The 22,769-nt window shown below is 39.3% G+C and overlaps 1 protein-coding gene and 1 long non-coding RNA gene across 5 annotated transcripts in view; one reads left to right on the forward strand and one right to left on the reverse strand.

The window, feature by feature from the left end:
* slc8a3 (solute carrier family 8 member 3) overlaps positions 1–22,769 on the reverse strand; it is a 124,790-nt gene that overhangs the window by 62,308 nt on the left and 39,713 nt on the right. The window lies entirely within an intron of this gene.
* LOC103458300 (uncharacterized) lies at positions 4,602–9,021 on the forward strand. Its single transcript, XR_532563.3, has 3 exons — positions 4,602–5,483; positions 8,363–8,434; positions 8,917–9,021. It is a non-coding gene; the product is annotated as an uncharacterized LOC103458300 (long non-coding RNA).

A 22,769-nucleotide genomic window follows, 5' to 3' on the forward strand; every position in this document is an offset into this window, starting at 1 on the left:
CTGAGAGGAGTGAAAACAATATTCTTAACTCTTACATATTTTTGGATTTTATTTCTAAAGACAAATCTGAAATAACTACCATCGGCACCGGCAGATCAAAGCTTTGGAGAAATGGAGATCAGGACAGACAGCGGGGAAAAGGAGCTCAGACAAAACCAGGAATGCTAAAATGTATCGAACTCTGACTAAAAGGGGGATTTAATTTCAGAAGAGGCAAGCGGCTGTCACTGATCTAAATGAAGAGACCTGAAGAGACAATCTGGCGATGGAAAGGGAAAAAAAGGGAGAGGAAGTAAAAACACAGACAGCCATGCTCTATGTTTTGTAGGCCAAGAGCAATGCGAGAGGGTGGGAGGGGAGTGTATGTTTTTTGGGTGTCTGGAGCGGGCCCCAAGGTCCTCCTCTGCAAGGACGCAACGCAATAAAACACTCAGTCGTGATGTGTCTGATAGAGGACGACAAGGAGGAAAGAAGAGGAAGAGAAGGAACTAAAAGAGGATGCAGTCAGGATGTCGAAATGAAATTTGAAGCAGCAGCCTGACGGGGGTGAAGGAGATGGTCCGACTGAGGGCAAGAAATTCATGAGCACTATTTTTGGGTGTCGGGTTTGGGCCTGCATTGGCTCAGAGAGCCAAAACCGGCCGAGTCAAACTGCCTGTGGCTAAATGACAAACACCATCATATATGGATGACTTGGGAGAAGCCAAAGTTCTCCTTTGCTTCAGGCTGAAGGCAATATCTGAAAGGTAGCGCTCCGAAAAGGTAAAACCTCCTGTCATTTATGGGAGCTAGGCTAACAGGTGAGGCTACCCACAGAAATGTGGCTGCTGATGTTGAACAGATTTCTATGTATGCCTTGGTGAGGGATTTAAGATTAAAAGTAAAAAATAAATAAAATAATGTTGTTTGACACTACTAGACATGTAACAATAAATCCAGTTGAACCACAATACAGGGTTCATCAGAACTAATGGAGACAAGGTTTCATAAATATCTGAACCACATGCCCACAGTTTTGTTTTCAGAAATATAATAAAATGACCATAAATGACAAACTATTCCAAAGAACTTGGTACCAAAAGTTTGGCGTGTTGTTCAATTCCTGTATCTCTGCATCATTCATGCTTTCGGTTTTCAATTGACATCCAAAAATCAAAAAATGAATGAGATTTTAAAAATTAGTTTTAGAAACTCTCAGAAAGTTTTTGTTTTTTTCTTCAGATTTACCATTTTAGTATCAGATTAAAAATCTGACTTTATACCTTTTATAAAAGTTACATCTTTAATATAAGAAGCTATAAACACAACCTTAAATATATTTTCTTGCCATTTGCTGCCAGTTATTGAGGTTTGGAACAATGGTGACATCATGACCCCTGTCTGAGGCTGCAACGGAGACACATTTATTAAGGAGTTAGCATAACACATTTACTTCAGCAACTTATAATAATGATTAAATTAGCACAGTCGACTAAAATGGCAGTCTCTATCCAAGTTCACCAGAAAATATAGATCCTAACCTTAACTCTAAGGTTTCCCAAAGGGATGCACCGTGGCTGATGGGAGTCTGTAATCTTGAAAGGATTAAAAAGACCAACTTTTCCATATCTGCTGAAAGCTTTGCTCTCTCTCGCTCTTTGACAGATTGAAACACAGACATGACTTCAGCATATCTTGGTGCATCCTGTGATTCCAACTTGCTGATCTTTTGCAATGGCTACCAGAGTCTTTGCTCTGTAGCAGCAACCACATCAACTGTTGTTTCCAGCATAATTTGATGGCACTTAAAAGCAATTATATTCACTGATCAAAACAAAAAAACATCACAATTTTACATTTCTGGCCAGCCATGAGGGCCAGCCCAGCTCCAAATCATCCGAGTCTGATCTGAGTGCAGCTAACAAACCGGCAGATACAAATTTCACCATCTGAATGAGTGCTCACCCTGTCGCATCTTTGTTGCTTTCCAAAGGATCAAGGCCAGGGCATCTTCCCAAGCCTCAGCACATGTTTCACACATTAGGCGCCACTTCATCTGCTCAGCTCTGCACACTGGTGTTACTACAGAAGGTGCTATTATTTTTGTTTTTGCTGAGGCAATGGAGAAAGGAATATAGGAGGGGGGTTGGAGAATGTGTCAAACTTTTGCGAATCCTTGTGAATGAGAGAAAGTGTGTAAGAGTCGGTGTAAATTCTCCTGAGATTTCCTATTTATTTTCATAATAATTGCAGACTTATTATTTGAAGTAGTTAAAATGTGTGTGGATATTTGCTGCGGCATTGTGTTTGTGTCTGAATTTTGTGTCGCACCCTGACAATGAGCTGAGTGCCGGAACAGACAGAGGCGATTAAATTATTCATAAACAGCCATTAGGACAGAATCCATCCTGTTAGCCAATTGTTAGCCAACACAATAAACCTGATTTGCAAAGCTGTGACCATGCCTCTTTTCACACCGTCTTTACTAATGACATGATGAGGGAGAAGCATCTGATTTACCCTCAGCCTCATAGTTACCAAAAATAAAAACGCTTCACATTCTACAAATTTAATTTATATCCTATCAGTTACAATTATCTAATTCCTGCTGTACAATTTTGTTGTTGCAATTGCTAAAGTTAGAGTATGAATTCAAGTTAAAGCTTGTTTTCAAATTAGCGAATGACTCAAAACGTGGATAAAAAAAATCTAAATGACGCAGAGAAAAAATATTGGGTTAAAGCAAACCCCCCCCCCCCAAAAAAAAAAAACAGGATAATATATGAAGGTGAAGAAACCTGCAGGCATTTCGGAAGCTGAAATGTGCAAATTGATAATGGTTGTCCTCTGTTCCTACATACTCATTTTGGTGTAGGAGGTGTGATTGCTGTAAAGTCAACCAGTCACTATGTATGTAGTCAACCAGAGACTACATACATAGTGAGGGAGTGAATATTGAATGCTTGAGTCCCTGTGTGGGAAGAGCAAATGACAAACAAACAAAACACTAGCAGCCGAGTAAGGAAAACATGAAACAACTGGAATAAAACAAAACTCCTCATGTAATAATAAGTCTACAAAAAAATTACTGAAAGTAAAATGTCGCATAAAAGCGATGTCTGCTTGATCATAGGACGGGTTCCTATATGGCAAAGACCTCTTCTTCTCATATTACACACACACACACACAAGCACGTACTGACGCAAATGGCTGGAAACCCACTATGAAATTCTGATCGCTGTGTGCAGCCTGCGGTTCTGGACATACAATGTTTCTGTACACACTCCACAGAGCACATTCACCGCATGCCTGTAGCTATGTTTTGTGCTTCAGTTCTCTAAAGTATGTACGCAATTTCGCGACCTCAGGGTTCGATCTAACGTAATAACTTGTGATGTTAAAACGAGTCCCTTGATAAATTCCTAATTATATGGAAATGACCGCGTTCTGTCTTCCATTGGCCTTTGGGGACTGCAGGGCCACTTTAAAATGCAGAATGGCTTGCCAACAAATGTCCATTGAAAAGCTCGTTATAGAGTTAAAGAACCTTAATTTCTGCCCTCGACAAATTAAAACATGTGCATACAGTAGAGCCTCAGTCGAACAGCTATTTTCTAAGAATTAAATCAGTCGGAACAAATGAATGCGGCTCCTTCAAACATCTGGAAAGTATTCAAAAGGATGAACCAGACCTGTGCACCTCCATGGTTCTCTTGGTGACTTCTGGGTTGACTTTACCATCATGTTCAACAAGAAAGCAGTGTGTTGGAGGTTTTAATGCATCGGATCAGTATCGAAAGTGAAAAAGTGAATCGGTGTATTTCTAATCAAAAGTTACTTTGTCATGACTAAAAAATGTTAAGCTATTTCATTCAATGCACGCCTGTGTAAAGTGTCAAAGTGTGGACTGATGGACATAGAAGACAGCTATGGGATTTTATATCACAGGGCACCATGATAAGGCATCAAACAGACTAAACATTGAAGAGAAGGAAAAAGCAAGATTATCTGTTTGACCGACTATCTTTTGAAACATCCATGAGGACAATGAACCATGTAGAAAACAAAGGTTGGCCTGTATGATTCATTCTGTTTGACGAGCTGCTTTAGCACAAATAGCTGTGCATCCGATTGAAAGCTGTAATAAAGCTTGCATAGCCACAGACTGATCAGAGTGCCCTGTCCTCTTATTGAATTGTCTTCAATTGCTCGTCACTGGCGCAGCCAAAGCATGTAGCGGTGAAGGAAGGTGACCTGGTCTGAAAATGGAAAGGCGTGTCACAGTGGAGGCTCAGCATATTCTGCAACACAGGATGTGTGTTGGGAGAACAGCTTTACAAGGATATGTTTTTATTTATTTATTTTGTGGAGATCTAGCATGACAGTTGCGGTCAGAGGGCTCTTATAGACGATGTGGTGGAAGCATGTTGGCCCTACAGGCAAAACAAATTTGCTAAAGGACCAAGAAGTCCCTTTTTAGAAAAAGAAAAAAGTTAAGGTCAAACCTGATGAGTCTTCTTCCCGTCTAGGTGTGATTTGTGCAAAGATGAAGTCAGAATGAAAGGTTGAGGTCAGTACACCACTGTTTCAATCTGAGCTGCCAAGCTATCCTTTGTCAGAGCTGTCACAGTTGACTTGTGAAAGGGTAAACCTACTTTGTTTCTCATTGGCGCAATGCAGTGATGATAGTCCCTGTCATGTGATGCCCCTTCCAATTTCATTCGCATTCCCAATTCTAGAAATTGGATGGTATGTCATTTAGCAACCTCTAGCGACAGCCAATGGCTACATTCCTCGCTGAGCAGTCAGCTAATAAAGACGGCTCATTGATCTGATTGGTAGCATTCACAAAAACACGTTGAACACTGGATTAAAACGGTAATAAAACCAAAACACTGACAGCATGAAAGACGACTTAAAGACCCGTTTTAAAGGTATTATGTGTTTTCCAGCCACGCAGAATCATTCTATAGCACATTCAAGTCCTTTAAAAAAATAAAAATGCTGCATATATAAAATATGACTTTAACAATTTGACTTTGTAATTTAACGCCTTGAAATTGGGCCTGTGTCTCTTTAAGAAGATCCTTCTCTTTCTAAAACTCCACCTTCAGGAAGTCATCCCAGCACAGCTCCTTTATTAACCCTTTAGCAAAGTTTTGAACAGCCTAGCAATGAGAATTAGCTCCTATAACAAGCTCAGCAGAATCTCCACCAGGTATTTAATTGCTGCTGCTAGTCTGAAGGAGCTCAGTTTGTGAGTTGCGTGGAAGAGATGCTCTGTAATGCACAAGTCTAGAAACTGCATCTCCAAAGAGGAGCTGTGTCTGGAAAGCAGTACTCATTCCCACCAGGCTGAACGGTTGCCATGGGAGATTAAAGTATTAATCAAAACAAGCAACAATCTGGGTATGATTTTGACAAGGGAATAACATCATAAGACGATGTAAAGCTCAAAAAAGTTTATTTGGCATAATAAACTTTTATCCTACCAGATATTCAGGTAAGAATACCTGATTGTCTAATCATTGGCTATTGACTGAGCATAAAAAACAAAGTATATGGGCCGCTTGATACTTGATTGGAATATTTCATTTTGAGTACAGAGTCTCAAACACAGTTTGTGGTTCATTAAACATTTCTTCTGTTTACTAAAGACAAGAAAATGTAGATTCTTAGTTTTTCTAAAGCTTTTGTTAAAATATTTTCCCAACTTGTGAGCAGAATTTATCACTACATTTACTAAATATTATACACCAGCAGACATGTAAAAACTTCCTTACAAGTCTCTGGCACAACTGTTTCTTTTGCAGTTATTATAACAGCTCTCCTTTAAAACGGCTTCACGGTTGACAGTTGCTAACCAACACGTTGTGTTTTTTTCCCCATTCACACCTCCACCTTACGTGTACAGTTTACATTTGACAGCTTCTTTGACATAGTGAAGCTGTCTGTAATGCCCTTAATGGTGTTTGCTCACTTACACACCTGGACACATAGAAGACAGACCACATGGCCGTACGGTGTTGTTTGCACACACACATGCATGCAGAGTGTCATGGTGGACGTGGCGGAGGAGTTATAGGAGAGGGAAGCGCTGCGATGAGCCAGGAGAGGAGGATGATTCAACATGTGCGAGAGAAATTCTCCTCCATCACGGCGGATGTCCTCCGGTGTCTGATGAGATTATTGGACAGCTCCTCCCTCCCTCCTGGCCCTCAGCTGTGTTGTCTTAAAAAGATTAACCACACCATTGTCTCTGCCAATAATGACGGGATATAAGGGCCGCTGCCTTCCAGGGAAAAGCGCTAATTCCATCCCGTGGAGCCCGTTGCCATCATCCGTCCTTCTGGATACTCATTACCGTTAGCTAACAGTGAAGGAGATCGGATTGGAGGCCGGAGCCGTCCAATCCGTCCAAAAGGCACAGATGGTGGCGTGAGAAGAAGTTTGCAGTATTTCACCTGTTCGAGGATTAGCACTCCCACCACGACCAGAAAGAAAAACCTGGCAGACGCAAACACCTGCAACTCCCATACAGCTGAAACCGGGCCGATTATGAAAGAGGAGCTCTGTAAACTGATGAGCTACTGATTTCATGCAACTTTCTCCCTTCTCATAAAGCCATGTCCGTATCATTTGAGTGAAATCCAGCAACCACTGGACGTAAGAAATTAACTTTTCCAAAGCGAAAACACAACAAAGATTCGGCAGTCACTTTAGGAGGTGCACCTCTAAAATTACTTATTAACACAAATAAATCACCCAATCACATGGCAACAGCTCAATGCATTCAGTCATCTGGACAGGACAGGACGACTTATTGAAATTAGGATTAAAAAAGGAATTTGATGAATACTTGTTGGTGCCAGGCCGGTTGGTCTAAACGGGCCATCATAGTGGGACTGAAGTTGAACTGTTGACATGTGGTCATGTGGTTTGAGGAAATTTGTTTATGCACACACAAAGTTCTGCATGCGTTTTGGTGATCTGTCATATGTGTGGTTTACTACAGTACAGTAAATTGTTTACAGTAAACACAGCGATCATGGCAGAAGACAACATTTACAAGTTCAGTGGAGGAGGAAATACTGATTGACGGGCTGCGACATATTTTGTTTTCAGACAAAAAGAACAGAAGAAGGTGTTAGTGAGACGTTCACCCTTTAGACCAGAACAGTATGTACTTCTTCTGAAAAGTGCTCCTCAAAACTATCCATCCTGCTCTCTGGCTGAAAAAACGCTTTTGTTTGTTGCGTAGTTGGGGTGATTTTACATTCAAACTGCAAACCTTTCCACAAAATTCACACCAATCATTCAGTAGTTTCACTTAGAGAGGGGACGAAAAGTTTGTCAGTGGGGTTGTGAAGAGAAGGTGCAGGCGACATGAGGCTGAGAACAAAATGACATGATTTTCATCATGTAACCATGACAGTGAGAACCAATGTTGGCAGTTTAGTCTGACCAGGAACTGCTGATCTACTGGGATTTTCAAACAGATACTGGTTCAACAAAGATTAAAAAAAGGTAGGCAGAATAAGGTAGGCAGAATACCTTGTCTCCTTGTTACTGGAATGTGTCATAAGAACAGCTAGTGTGCACTGGGATATCCAAAAAAAAGAAAAAAAAAGAAAAAGACAGCCACATACAAGCAGCAGAGGGCAGGGCCTTATAATGAATAACCCAGGGTTGGTGAAGTGATGTTGATGATTAGTATGACCTCAAGGAAGAGGGGAGACGAAAACCAGCCAGTCACTCACTCAGGCAGTCAGTTAGAGTCGGGCTCTTGCTGAAAAGAGTTCAGGCCCTCCAGGGCGGTGAAGGGAAAGCACACACGGTGAAAGACGAGGAGGAAGTGGGGGGGAAAAAATCGTTGGAAACTTATCCGATCAATCCTGTCTTCTGTCACTTTCTTTATTCACTGTGACATTCACTGAAAACCTCTTGGGGACAGGCTCTAGAGAAGAACTGGTCTGCTCAGTCAAAATGCCTGCATAATGCTTTGCTTTCATTTACCTCAGATTATGTTTTTAAACATATGTGTCTCATATAAGTTTGTTAGCTACTGAGTCCAGATTTTTCAGTGGTTAGCCCGTTTAACATGTCCTGAAGAACATGTTATTCAACCATAATTTGTGAAATTAACTCTGTTCTTAAATAAATACTTTTGCATTTGGTAAGTTTATCAAATATGTGCCTCATGCAATGAGAGCAAAATTAAAAGCTGTACACAGTTTTGTGTTGGGTTCGTAACCATTTTTATAGATTACAACACTCGGGTGGAACAAGAAAACACAAAGAAGTATTTTATAGGTGTTGCTGAAAAATGTTTAAATCACACAAAGTATGGGAATGTAATGTTGAATTTTTTTACATACTTAGAAATGTTGGTGGTTCATAACAGTGAGGGAGAACAAGACTTTCAACAGATAACAGGAAGTCCGAAGTGTTAAAGTAAGTTGGTCTGTTTTATTTCCTTTGGGCTCTCTAATCTTGGGTTTAATGTTGATGTCCCGTAGAAAGGACTGATGTTTGTGTTATGCTAGCTGGTTAACCATGCTAATTGCTAGTAGAAGATGCTAATGCAAGTTGGTCTGTTTCATTCCCTTTGAGTTCTCAACCTCTGTCTATTACAGAGCATCTTGGGTTTAATGTTGAAAGAAACCACACTGATCACTAGCAGAAGATGCTACTGCTGGTTTTACTTGTTAACTCACCAATCATTTTTTCCTTTTTCTCATAACTAAATGACTGATAACAAAAGAAACTCTAGAAAAAAATATTCCTTTTTTGTTTATGTATCTCCTTGTAGTTCTGAGAGTAATATCTGAATAAGCAAAATTAGCATAGACAGGTTCTAGCTTTTTTTTCCCCTGTAGCTGCTCTTTCTTAGCTCTCTAACTTTTTCCTCATTTCCTCCCTGCTGCGTTTGTCAGGAACGCTGAGTGTCAGCACCTGGTGAGAGAGAGGAAAGGTTCAGGAGGGAGCAACTCACCATGGGGTTTTAATAAAGGAAGGCAGGGAACTATTACTGTGAATGTGCTTTGTCCTGTTCAGTCAATTTACCTTATTCTGTCCTCATATTCGCTCTTGTTTTCCCCTTCCACCATCGTCTCCTCTGTAGTTTAATGTAAATGACCCACCTTCCTTTGTGCATTTTCCTCTGTGTTCTTACATCTACTTCTGCAGATGCTTTGGTTATTTTATTTCCCTTTCCACCCCCCTTCGGTGAAGTCCTTATTTTTAGACACTCTTGATGGCGTGTAGCTATGTTTGCATCTGCAGGTTCAGGAAGCTGACCTGATTTCCCAGTAATTCTCAGCACCAACTCCATTCCTCATGTCTCCTTCATTGCGGGGATCCCTGACAGGGAAACAGCACCTGTTCATAGCACCTCGGCTGTTGCGGCTCTGTCAAACACAGCAGTGAAGGGGGGCAAACAGTGAGGAAAGAAGGGAGGGAGGGTGTGGAGGATATGGGGAGAGAAAAAGAAAGCGTCTGCAGCCTCGGCTTGTCAAAGTGAAAACCTGTCACTCAGCTGGAGATGTCTCATTCTGTGTGCATGCTTCAGGGATTAACCTCCATCAGAAAGAGGTCGGTGCTGGAACCGGTGGAACAATGACAAAAGTTACATCAGGATGGGTTTCCTTCATGGGCACAAAAAAAAATCCCGTCTGCAAATTGAACTTAGACACATTTTTAGAATATTTAACTCAGCTGAATGGATAAGACGAACATTTTCCCAAGCTGAAATCTCTCCCTCTAATCCATTGATACCATTGGTTCTAAGAAGGTTCTGAAATTTTATTTCTTTTTTTACTTTCCTTCAACACGGAGGTGTAAAACTTCTGGAAGTCTGGGCTGGAAACCGATGATATTAGGAGAAACATCTACTGAGATAGAAGCCATGAATGGGTAAATACATTTCTGTGCCTTGGAACAGTTGCAGTCCTTAAGGTTTACCATGATTAAACGTATTGTCATATTGAGCTTAAAGGTTAAAGTCCTTTTAACTGATGTCATTACATGCTGATGTGCCCCTGGGCAAAGCACTTAACCCCAAGTTGCCCAGCAATCTGCGTGTCGGTGTCTAAATGTGTGCGGGTTTGTGAGTGTAAAAGCGCTTTGAGTCGTCAGTATGACTGGAAAAGCACAATACGAGTTCAGTCCATTTACCATTTATCTTGTCAGACATGAAGACGGTAGAAACAGGCCGTTTGAAGAGGAAAGTAGACATCATAATGGACGTCATGCTTCCCTTAAACCTAGGGGGGAAAAAAACTGTACTGTATGTGTCGGTTTGAATAAAACTACTAGTGACCGTTGTGTCCACTGTAGAATCCACTCTTCATTATCACCAGTCTTCACAATGCAAACTGCTTCAAATGTGACATATGGGTAGAAAAATAAAATGTAGTAAAAATGTATATATTTGCATCAAAACAAATACAAAATTTTCTATGTAAAAAATAGCAAAATATATTTTCCACACTGCAACACAATAAAATCCATAAAATAGCATTTACTTAAACTGCCACAGTTTCTTTTTACGTGGCATTGTTTATACGAAACAATTAACTCTGACTGAACATGCTGTTCATGTTCCATTAGCGATGCACAGCCTCATTTCCACGTAAATGATAATCAGCTTTTTTGTCAAATAACCACCCAGTGTAAATGTTACAACAGTATGGAGGCCACAAGCTTTAATTTGCATAAATTTTTAATATAATTTCAATACATAAAACATATAATCGCACTAAACAGAAAATGTAATAATTTAATTAGTAATTTTAACATTATCTTACTTTTTCCTTTATCATATCAACAACACTACAAGTACCACACTGGACTCTTCTCTCATCTCTTTTTCTTTTTTCTTTTCTTTATTATTGTCTCTTTTGCACACTCATTTCTAACACTTGTATTTGTCATATATATCACAATTTAAAAAAAAGGAAATGTAATTGGTGTAAATTAGCGATAAAATCAGTTAAATTGGAATAAAATCACAGTAAAAATAAAATTACAGTAAAACTATAAAGTTAGTGTTTATAGTAACCCTGTATAATTAATGTAATTTACTGTAAATTCTACAGCTACGTTTTTAACAGTGGACTGTGATGTTTTAAGAGTTGTTTTGTGGAAGAAAAGATCAGCTGTCAGTTTTATCTCCCAAGACCAAATTATTGGGGTTTGTGCAAAATCAAGATACCAAGATGGTTATATTGGCTGCTGACATTAACTGCTTTTAATATTTTAGCTGAATCTTACCTTGAAACTATTCCTTTAAACTTGTTTCAGGTAGTAGTAAGAATGCACTAATCATGTCTTCATATCATTAAAATAAGAATTACTTTGGTTTCTGGCTTAAACCAAACTGCTGACCATGACATGATTTATCTAAAGTACCGAGATGCCGATTATAAAACCTGCTTGTTAATGAGTTAAACCAAGGGAACGTGGTGTACGTTGATGCATTTCTGCATGGCAGCATAATTACTGAGCACACATATGCATCCCCGCTGACGGTAATATGTAGACCAGATCACGGCACCACTGAATGGTCTTGTTAAAGTCCTTGTCCCTTACCCTTCTAAGAGATTACTGCACACTGAATCATTTCGCATCATTAAAAGAGAGAGAACAAATGGGAGTTTAGGAGTGTGCACAAAATGTTTTTAGCAATAAATTTGAGCAGAACAATGAAGTTGTGAAGTTACATCATCAGGTCTTGTTCAACCAAAGTCCAAAAACGAACAAGATGAAGGATAAGAGGAAGCTCTTCTTCGTAGTTTCTATATGCAAAGGTGAACTTAGAGTGGGGCAAAAAAGTATTTAGTCAGCCACCAATTGTGCAAGTTCTCCCACTTAAAAAGATGAGAGAGGCCTGTAATTTTCATCATAGATGTACCTCAACTATGAGAGACAAAAGGAGAAAAAAAATACAGGACATCACATTTTCTGATTTTTAAAGAATTTATTTGAAAATATGGTGGAAAATAAGTATTTGGTCAATAACAAAAGTTCATCTCAATACTTTGTTATATACCCTTTGTTGGCAATGACAGAGATCAAACGTTTTCTGTAAGTCTTCACAAGGTTCTCACACACTGTTGGTGGTATTTTGGCCCATTCCTCCATGCAGATCTTCTCTAGAGCTGTGATGTTCTGGGGCTGTCGCTGGACAACACGGACTTTCAACTCCCTCCACAGATTTTCTATGGGGTTGACATCTGGAGACTGGCTAGGCCACTCCAGGACCTTGAAATGCTTCTTACGAAGCCACTCCTTAGTTACCCGGGTGGTGTGTTTGGGATCATCGTCCTGCTGAAAGACCCAGCCACGTTTCACCTTCAATGCCCTTGTTGATGGAAGAAGGTTTTCACTCAAAATGTGACGATACATGGCCCCATTCATTCTTTCCTTTACACAGATCAGTCGTCCTGGTCCCTTGGCAGAAAAACAACCCTAAAGCATGATGTTTCCACCCCCATGCTTCACAGTAGGCATGGTGTTTTTGGATGCAACTCAGCATTCATTCTCCTCCAAACACGACGAGTAGAGTTTTGACCAAAAAGTTCTACTTTGGTTTCATCTGACCATATGATATTCTCCCAGTCATCTTCTGGATCATCCAAATGCTCTCTAGCAAACTTGAGACGGGCCTTGACATGTACTGTCTTAAGCAGGGGGACACGTCTGGCACTGCAGGTTTGAGTCCCTGGCACTGTAGTGTGTTACTGATGGTAGCCTTTGTTACTTTGGTCCCAGCTCTCTGCAAGTCATTCACTAGGTTCCCCCATGTGGTTCTGGATTTTTGCTCACCATTCTTGTGATCATTTTGACCCCACGGAGTGAGATCTTGCGTGGAGCCCCAGATTGAGGGAGATTATCAGTGGTCTTGTATGTGTTCCATTTTCTAATAATTGATCCCACAGTTGATTTCTTTACACCAAGCTGTTTACCTATTGCAGATTCAGTATTCCCAGCTAGGTGCAGGTTTATAATTTTGTTTCGGGTGTCCTTTGACAGCTCTCTAGTTTTGGCCATGGTGGAGTTTAGAGTGTGATTGTTTGAGGTTGTGGACAGGTGTGTTTTATACTGATAACGAGTTCAAATAGGTGCCATTAATACAGGTAATAAGTGGAGGACAGAGGAGCCTCTTACAGAAGAAGCTACACGGCTGTGAGAGCCTGAAATCTTGCTTGTTTGTAGCTGACCAAATACTTATTTTCCACCATATAGTGCCAATAAATTCTTTAAAAATCAGAAAATTTGATTTTCTGGATTTTTTTTTCTCCTTTTGTCTCTCATAGTTGAGGTACATCTATGATGAAAATTACAGGCCTCTCTCATCTTTTTACGTGGGAGAACTTGCACAATTGGTGGCTGACTAAATACTTTTTTGCCCCACTGTATAAGAAAAAATATTCTAAACCAGAAATGTGAAACTGTTTTATTTAAAGAAAAAAAAAATTACTTTTACCCAGTCCAGAAATCTAATGCACTCCCAACAATAAAAGGAGGGCAAAGAAAAGAAAGAAAAAAAACATAAAATCTGCATCAAATTCTATAGCTCATGATTTACTGACTTATTTAGTCATAGATGACTGAGTGTCACCAGCTGCTGCAAGGCCTTGGAGCTGCAGTAGTAGCTCCCATCAGACACTTCACTTTGTACTGAATAGCTCTAATAAATAGACAAGAAGAAGGCTTATTTAAAAAACAATAAAATGAATCGATATAAAATAAATCCATCAAAGTGGCTTAGTTTTGGACCACCAATCTATAGACGGCTGTCTATTGTTTCTGATTTCTTATCCATGTATCGCTGCATATTTTCCATCCTATTAAGGCAAATCCTTCTTTATTTTTGTCACCAGCTGCTCACGCATCCAAACCTCTGGCTTATCAAGCCTTCTGGGGGCGGCGTGCAGAGCGCTGGCCTGCTGTATCCGACTGCTGTGCAACAATCAATTATCTATATTCTCTGTGTCTTGTTTGCACACGCAGCACTCTGTTCATTTGGTATCGTTGTTCGGTCAGAGAACCACACATCACACCCTAATATAAATCTGAGCAAACAAAGATGACAGGATGGGACAGAAGTAACAAAGGACCCCAGCAGATAAAACGGAGGCCATTGGGAATATCTGAGTGACATGTTTTAAAAGAGAGACGCCTTATCGGGACAAAGACTTTGTCCTTCAACGCGGTTCAGCCCCTGGGCATTGCAGCTCTTAGATACAAGTTTATTGTAAAATTTTTCTAAAATTCATAAGCAGGAGAATGATGGCAGTATGGTTTGATAATGGCAAGGTTTCTGGTGTGCAGACATCCATCCGCTGTCTTTGGATTGCAGAGAACAAGCTCAACTTGGTTCAGTGACCGCAGAGTACTTCCATCACACAAACTCTCCCAACAACCTTAAACACGTGTGTCAAACTCAAGGAGGGCCGTTTTATGAACCCTCCCGTTTACAATCACCAAATTACATCTTTCAATCCCTCTGGCTTTTCATAATTCTACAATCGCAGAAATTCACGCTAATGTGTAGCTGAGTTTATGGAAATGTTTCTGCAAAGTGTTGGGTTTAAGTGATGCTGACCCCTGCAGGTGGAAGTATTCACTTTTACGACACTTTGTGTCAGACTTGATGTCAAGTTGTAGTCCGTGATCGATGCAGCGAGTATCGAAATCACATTTTACTGTCATACATAAATGCAAATATTCCAATATTAGCACCACAAAATTCTGAATGCAAAGAAATCACTGAAATTCTGAAAGAACTGGTCAAAGTGAAAAGATGTTGAATATTTCATTTTATCCTCCTGACTACCAGGAAAAAAAATATTGTCCAATCACCATTTTTTTAAAATCCTACAGTCTTTGTAAGGTAATAAAACATTTTATGCACTTACTTTGTCTCTTCCCATAAAATGTGTTTTTACTGATGCCATTTTTATGAATTAGAAAAAGGTACGTACAAAAGTCCCACCCCTTCACATGTGGTATCATTGAAAAGCCCTAAATGTTCTCTCCAGATACCAAAAGGAATTAATTCAGTAGAATGCAGGGGGTGGGAGATATTCAAGTTTAGAAATATCCTCTACAGAGGACAAAAATGAACTACTGGTAGTCAGGAGGTTAAGAGGTACTTATCGAATGCAGAGACAGCTAATTATTAATATTTTAACTGTTTGTTCATTGGTTTTATCAATACATTCTGCCAAAATCAACCCTTTGAGAACATTCATGATCTTGACTTGGACCAACAAAAAAAAGAAAATTAGTTTGACACCAAAGACCTGAGATGTGGTCACGGAGGACACGATTTTTAGAGGTCTTAAAAACACACATGGACTGGTCAACCAAACTCTCATGATCAACAACAAACCAAGAATGAAAAATTTTAATAAGCAAAGAAAATTATATGATTGCATTATAGTAAAGGAGTGTGTAAATCATTGTATGTCCAAAACTTCAAAAAGTTTTCTCATGTTTCCATTATTGAAAGAAAGTCAACCTCCTTATTAATTTGGTTCGGGGTCAATTTGAAGAAAGATGAAAAAGATTTATTCTGTTCTTAGTAACAAAAACATGACTGGGGAAAATGTTTTAAGAACGTAATTAAAAGCAGATTTGGGTGCACCAAAGTCTACGTTGTCCCATGTCCTTAAAGGTTGAGAAAAATGATCCCTGATCCTTGAAAAGCACAAAACACTCTGAAGTCACTTTTAAAAAATTGGCACAACTATCCCATTCTGCAGCACATATCTGAATATGTATTGCAGTGTCCTAAAAGTAAACATTTCCTTTCCTGAAACTAATACATTAATTTTAAAAAAAGAAGTAAAAAAGCAGCAAAATAGTTGTTTTATATGCCAATTTATTTTAAATATTTTGTGTATCCTTTAACAAATTACAAGATTTTTAATTCTAGACTTGTTTTTAAGATTTTAATTGAGGTTGGGTCTAACATTAACCACTTTTCCCCATCTGTGTATTTAGAGAGGAAAGTAAAAAAATAAAATAAAAAATACTGGCATGACCATTTGAGCAGTGAGTTGTGAATGACCAGAGTCAGGAAGGCTTTTTCTCACAGCTGAACAAACACTTTGACCCACATGAGCAGGATCAGAGCAAAGCACTGGAAACGCATGGACACTCGCCCTCTTATCTCAGTCCTCAAGGTCTGGAATTAGAAAACATCACCAAAGCTAAAATAAATAAACCTTTATGAAATAGAAAATGGTAAGTACAAGTACAACTAAAAGTCAAAGAAAATTAAAAACAAATCAATTAGTGTGCAAGAAAATCATGTCCAGAATGTCAAAAGGACTAATGTTGGCTATTTTCAGTGTCAATAAGGTGTTTAAAATAAAGTCAGGAGAACTTAATCCACCAATCTACTTTTTCCACTGCCGATACGATGCAGATATCTGAGGTTTAGTATCGGCCGATACAGATTCGATACAGAAAAACATCACTGAATTGACTTAAAACGGTTTTTTTTTTTTTATAAACAGACATAAATGTACTGGATTACAAATTTATTTCATAATTCTGCACCAGTACAACCAGTGCAATATAAAACAGCTTGTTGTTTTTGTCAGAAATAATAAGCTGACAAAAACAACAAGTTGTAAAAATAAAACTGCAACAAACCTTCTTTCAAATGATTCGATGTGCACATTAATATCAGAATGTAAGCACGTTTATTTGCCTTCAATTTAAATTATTCTGCTTTAAAATAAGCTTAAGAAACAAATCTCAAAATATCTTCACGCATTAACCCCCGGCGGCATTTGCTCTCGTATAACTCCAGATAAAAAGGTGGCACTAGCCAAATAGCTCCTTCAACATATAACAACTCCCCAATAAACGGCATGTAAACAACAGCATCTAAATCTGGGTGAAAAAAACAAAACAAAAGCATGACAATTTGCTGGCTTTCTCTATGCGCTGAAAGCTACGCCTTGGTTTAGAATATGAATTATACACTAACATTTTATCTTTTAATGCTCTCTGCTTATCATTATTTGACTCTTGCTGGAGGCAGATTTTTTTTTTTTTCTTCTTTTAGGAAAGCAAGGATTTTTATGGTTTTAGAGAAGCCCGGTTTGATTTACTGCTGTAGCTGAAAATAAAGGATGTTGAGGACAGACATATCCATCAGTTGTGCAACGCTGATTGTTCTTACACCAACAGTGCACTGCCTTTCCTAGAGGCATGTAAAGTGGTGCACACACAGTCATGCCATCTGATTATCCTCACTGAACAGGAGCGAGTGAGTGAGCGAGTGAGTGGTGCAGCAACGACGCTGTGATCCCTCAAGTTTCCCATCATCTTCTACTTCAGCAGACATGTGCAACTGGGTCATAAACATATTTAGATAATTCACTCTGAAGCTCTTAACCCAATTTGCCGTCTTGTTTTTTCCTTCGAGTGAATTAGTGGACAAGCATTGCCGCAACAGAGCCGGAGAAACCGATGCTCTCGAAATACCTAAAGTAGGCTGGAAATCCAACAGAGGATTGGAGCGAAGGTGTCAGTTTGAGCTTTACAAAAACGTCTTTGGAGACCTAAAACTTTTTTCACGCTGCGTCATGTGACGACCTCAAACTGTACGAAACACGGCAATGTGCTTTACTGGAGTTTTATAACACGCCAACACAAAGTAGTGCGTAAATGTGACGCTAAAGGGAAAAGAAAGCATGAACTTCAACATTTAAAGGATTTCAAAAAATTTGAAAAGTGCGGTGTGTGCTTGTATTCAGCAGCCCCGAGTCAATGTTTTGTCAAAACAAGTTTTGCTGAAATTAAGGCTGAAAGTTTTTGGGCTCAATTTTATTGAGTTGAGAGCATCCTTAAGCAGTAATCTTCCAATTTTGATCAAAATGTTCACGTTTATTTAGGTGTGGCCTTTGACTAGGCCTTTCTAATTCATGAATGTGCTACTTTTTTTTTTTAAGAGTTGCATTGCTGGACGGTGAACCTTCACTAAAGTCTCAAGTCTTTTGAAGAAACTTCTTCATGAGAACAGCCGAACAAAAGCGTCCTTACAGCATGGTGCTGCCACCACCATGTTAGACCGTGGCGACAGTACGCCTGGAGTTTTTCTGAGGCCTTGGGAAAATGATTGTGTACTGAAATTAATTTACTCACCGGTCAGCTATCTTTACAAATTTTGGTGACTTGTGAAAGTATTTGGTTGCACTTGATTTTATTTAGTGCCATCAGTGTCACAAAACTGAAAAGTTTCAGGTCTTTGGATACTTTTTGCAATTCCACAATGCCTTAAAGCTCTGGAGCTTTAATGCAATTACTCTCTGCCGAATAATCCCACTTTTGACTTACATAACTGAGGGATGTCTGGATACACGTGTAATTCAAGGTTTCTGCTCTGCATTTTGTGGACCATTGCACCAAAATAAACCTTGTTATGAAGCCAAAATGATCCGCTCCTGCTTCTGCCTGGCAGGAAATCTGGCTCGGGACAGCACATCCTGACTCAGAGAGTGACACGGGGTCATGTGACCCGCAGAAAAATGGTTAAAAAAAAAATAAGAGAGAAGGAGCACAGCTGTAAGGAGAAGGCGGATGATGTCACCGTCTGCGACTTTTGGATTAAGAAAAATGAGAGAACGGCATATATCTGATTAGTGTTTAGAGATTAGTGTTCTGATTAGTGTTTTTATCCACAAGTGTGTTTTTAGGCAGGAATTATTTCCTCACTGTTCCTTTAATTTACATCAAACTTCAAAAGAATTTAATGATAATTAACTTTATCACTCAAATTAGTGATCATTAAGCTGAATTACAGTTTTTACAAATATTTTGGACGTACATGTGTCTGTTTTTCACGCATGATCAAACTTGTATAACAACCACAAACCTTAATGGATTTCACTTTATGTAATAGATCACTTAAGTGGAATGATAATGCCACTTAAGGCACTTAAACGGTTTTCAATCATTTTTACAATATCCAGTCAAAATTGTTAACATTTGGGTCATTGGCGAAAGAGTTTTAGTTGTAAAAGTGTTTGGAAATCATGTTACATTTTCCATCTACTTCACTCTGATGCCCTACTTCTACTGCCATGTAAGATTCAAATCAAACCATTAATGTTGTATTTGTGACCATGCCAAAATGTTGAAAAGGTTTTAATGTTAATGTGCGTTTACAATTCTTATTGCTTTTAGAAAAGAATATTTCCTCATAAGTTAACGCAATAAAAATGGTGCTTGGTTTGTAAAGTTAATAAAAGGATTGTTGATGTAAAGCCAGAGGAAATCAGTCAACTAAAAAGCAGACGGCTCATAAATGTGTTATATAAGCCTGGTACAACGTGCTTTGTCACAGATATTAACAGATGAAGAGGAAGAAAAGAAAAAAAGCCCCAGCTCTACTTTTTCTTTCTTGCTCGTTCCTCTTCGTTCCTCCGCCGCCCGTCAGGACGCATCACCGCTGTTAAAAATTAAAACCTTGTCTGCCTATTTGCTCTCATTAGACATGTATGCAGTGGGAGAATGACAAGAGCAATGGGAGGGGACACGAGATTTAAAAGCAAAACAAAACAAAAAAAACACACAGATGCAGGATGAACCAAAGTTAAACCTGTACCACTTCAGATTCAACATGCATGCCTCAGTCGGGTGAACTGCGAAGACACCGAATCTATTTTCCACCTCTTCCTCGGTCGTCTCTCGGGGCCCTTCTTCGTCATTAATCTGACAGCTTCCTTCCCCCCTGAGTCAACAGTTTTGCCTCTCAATATTGCCTCACGTAGCAGCCAGACGAGCGAGGGTAAAAACAATCCACATATGCATTTTAAATTTTGACAGAGGATGCTGCCTGGGACTGGTTGTTTGTCATGTCTGCCCTGCCTGAACGAGGAGATGCAAATTAAAAACATTTCTACAGTCGTCACGTGGAAGATGTGCCTTTTAAGTGCTGATCGGTCCATGACCGCCCTTCATAGATGACTGATATTTAAATCTATCAAAATGCGTGTCAGAGGACTCATGCTAATACTCTTCTCCTGCATCTGGAGGCCACGTTGCATCTGTGATTCAGTTTCCATAAAAATATTCAACAAATCAAATCCCCTGTACCTTTATGGCGTGTTTATGTATTTCAGAAGAAGTGGAATTTAAAAATATGTATAATTAGGGATAGCATTCCTTTACTATTGCTATTTTTTTTATGTTTTACTAATTTGATCTGAGAGTATCTGTCTCTGGAGTAACAAACTTTTCCAAATTTTTTACGCAGTGAAGAGACACTTCACTATTCATAACTATTCAGATACACATTTAAAATACTGTCCAGGTCCTCACCCTCGTAGGTGAGAACCTGGTGACTGCCGTGCAGGCATCATCAATGCAGTTCAGGCTGCTCTCGGGACTGATCACTACTAATGAATACCTCATTCCTCTCTTCATGCCCAGTATTAACTGGAAGTTTGTGCCAGTTCTAACACCATAGATCGTGCTGAGATGTTTCTTCAACATTGGCGTGAGCGGTCGCTCCTGCACTTTTTTTTTTTTTTTTGCAGACCACTCTACCAGCCAAAATAACACTAAAGATGTTGATTTTCATTTTCATAGATGAAGATTTTGTCAGCAGATGTGCTTACGGTGAATCAAAGGAACACCAACGTTTGGATTAAAAACATATACTGGACAGGCGACTTTTCAGTCAAAAGGAAAAAAACAAGACAATATGCGCAGCTTTGTTGATAATTTTGTCATGTTAAAATACATGCAGGAAGAGAACTTCCCGCATAATTAAACGGAAATAGAAACTGGCAAAGAATAGGTGAATTAATTGACTGGAATTGAAAAACCTGCTGAGTGAGTATGTGCCATTATGTGCTGGTGTTGTGAATTATGATTACATTCTTTGAACTACGAACTTTAAATATTTCAGTTTCAAACTGTGAATTGAACCAAGGATCAGTTTTTATTAAATGCACATTTTGCAAGATAGTTGAAGCAAAAACAAATAACAGAAGAGTTGAAAAACATCCAAAACTATCCACCATAATCATATCAACTCATACATTAGTCCAGCAATGGTGTTGATTGTGATGAGAAGCAACAAGAAAGTGTTACCAAACTGACTGAAGACTGCATTCACAAGGAAGTTTGGGTATTTCTCTTGTTTCGACCATGAGGTTCCACCGGTAAGTACTGGTTTCCAATCTTTGATTTTCTGTTTTTTATGAAGTAACACAAGTTTTCACAAGCTGATATTTACAGATTAGTCAGGCTACCTGCTCAGGTAGCTTTTCCCCTCTGCTTGACCGATAAGTCACTTGTCCGCTGTAGCCTTGTCACTTATCTTCGGTTAACTGTTATGGGTTGAGTTCCTTTAGTTTCCACTTAAATACTTCAAGACAGCCAAATTTGTGTTTGTTTTAAATTAGCTGAGAGCAGTACTTTACTTTTATTAACAGTCCATGACTGCTTTGTGTCATTTGGTAATTGGAAATCTGAATAAAGATTACATGTGGTGTTCCCGAGGGATCTATCCTCGGATCACTTCAATTTAATGTCTTTCTGATCTAGAGTATTACAATAATCTCTACTAATGGCATAAAACTTTAAATCATTGTCACCCACCGATCATACTCCTCTGAATCAGTGTCCAAAATACTCTGCGTCGACCAAAATCAGCACCATAGCTCACCTCACACCAGTCGATAAATCACAGCACTGGCTCCCTGTTTGTGAAAGGATACACTTTTAAATCTTGATGGTCTATAAGGCGCTGAATAGTCCTGGACCTCCAGACATATCAGAGCTGCCGGTCAGCTATCAAAGAAGTAAGCCCCTCAGGTCATCTGAGAGCTGCTCATTTAGTGTTCTCAGGAGATAAACAAGGGGAGGCAGGATTCATCGCCTCTGTGCTCTGCAGCTCTGAATCCAGCTCTCTGTAAACCTGAGATGTGCAGAAACTGTTGGCTTCTCTAAATCAACACTGAGCACATCACTGTTTGGTCCAACTTCACCCAAAAAGATCAAAGATTGCTTTATGGGTTCCCTCGCTTTTTATTTCTTTGTAATTGCATTTTAACATTTTCTTATTTTTTTATGTGATGCTTCAATGAGGTATTTTGAGTTTTTATGTGATTCTAATATACTTGTTGCTTTATTTGTCCTGTGTATGAGCGGTGGTAACCGTGTTTCAGTCAGCTGACATGCAGTGTCCAATTCAACGTGGGGATCAGGCAGTGGCTCGTTGCTTTAGGATGTTTTCACACGTGATGGTACGGTAGACTCGGTTCGACTGGGTTCCAAAAGTGCAGTATTTGTTACGTTTCAGCTGGTGCGGTTAGTTTTCACACTGCACTGTCAACCAAACCAAACCCTTTGAGAAACATGTTCTCCACCTGTGGGGGTGCTGCAACAAGAACTGCAGGAAATGACACAAAAATCCCCGAAGAAGACATGAACACAACTTCCTCCTTCACAAAATAACAAAAATGGAGTTTTGTCAGATTTTGTCAACTGCAGGATTTTGCTTTTGTCCTTGGTAAAAGACAAGTTATTTCTCCCCGCAGTGCTAGAGACACAGGTTTATTTTGGTTGTATTTACCCAGAATGCCCTGTACTTCAGTCTACTTTTGGAGCGGTCTCCGTTCTGCTTGGCATTCATATATGCATTCAAACCACACCAGAATTCCCTTCAACGGACCAGAGTTTGCTTTATTGGTTCACATCATAGTTTGATTACGACCCAGACTTTTCAAGAAATGAACTAGAGTTCAATTAA

Source organism: Poecilia reticulata, chromosome 22 (genome assembly GCF_904066995.2).
Source record: "Poecilia reticulata chromosome 22, P_reticulata-male-v2, whole genome shotgun sequence".
NCBI lineage: Eukaryota > Metazoa > Chordata > Actinopteri > Cyprinodontiformes > Poeciliidae > Poecilia > Poecilia reticulata.